This window comes from Serinus canaria, chromosome 3 (assembly GCF_022539315.1).
Source record: "Serinus canaria isolate serCan28SL12 chromosome 3, serCan2020, whole genome shotgun sequence".
NCBI classification, from domain to species: Eukaryota; Metazoa; Chordata; class Aves; order Passeriformes; family Fringillidae; genus Serinus; species Serinus canaria.
This window is the reverse complement of record NC_066316.1, coordinates 36,032,409-36,033,024: the sequence shown is the minus strand read 5'-3', so window position 1 is coordinate 36,033,024 and position 616 is coordinate 36,032,409.

Sequence of the window (616 nt, the reverse complement as noted above, 5' to 3'; positions counted from 1 at the left end):
AGGGGAAAACCCTTTACTGTAAGAGAGTCGAGGCTCCGGAACAGGTTGCTCTGAGGGATTGAGGATGACACATCCCTGAAGGGGTTCAAGGCCAGGTTGGATGAGGTTTTGAGCAAAAAGCTCAAGTGGTCGAGTAAAAGCGTCCTTGCCCACAGCAATGGGTTCAAGGCCAGGTTGGATGAGGCTTTGAGCAAAAAGCTCAAGTGGTCGAGTAAAAGTGACCTTGCCCACAGCAATGCATGCCATGCGCACGCCATGGCAGGGGGGCTGATCTTTAAATCCCTTCCAATCCAAACCATTTTAGGGCCTCTCCCTATACCATTAGGACTCCCCTAAACCATTTTAGGGCCTCTCCCTATAAAGGTCCTTACGCCGCTGGGCTCCAGGCGCCCCCGGCACACTTGTACTCCCTCGCGGTCCGTTAAACGCCCCGGGAGGCTGCGGCGCTCCCTTCGCCGCCGCAAGCCGAGCCAAGGCTGCGCTCGGGCCGGGCGGGCACGGGCGCAGCCCGAGGGGGCGCGGGGCGGGCCCGGCGGGGCGGGCCGGGGCGGGGCGGAGCGGGGCTGTCATGCCAGCGCTGCCCGGCGCCGCCGCCAGTACGAAGGTTGCTCGCCCC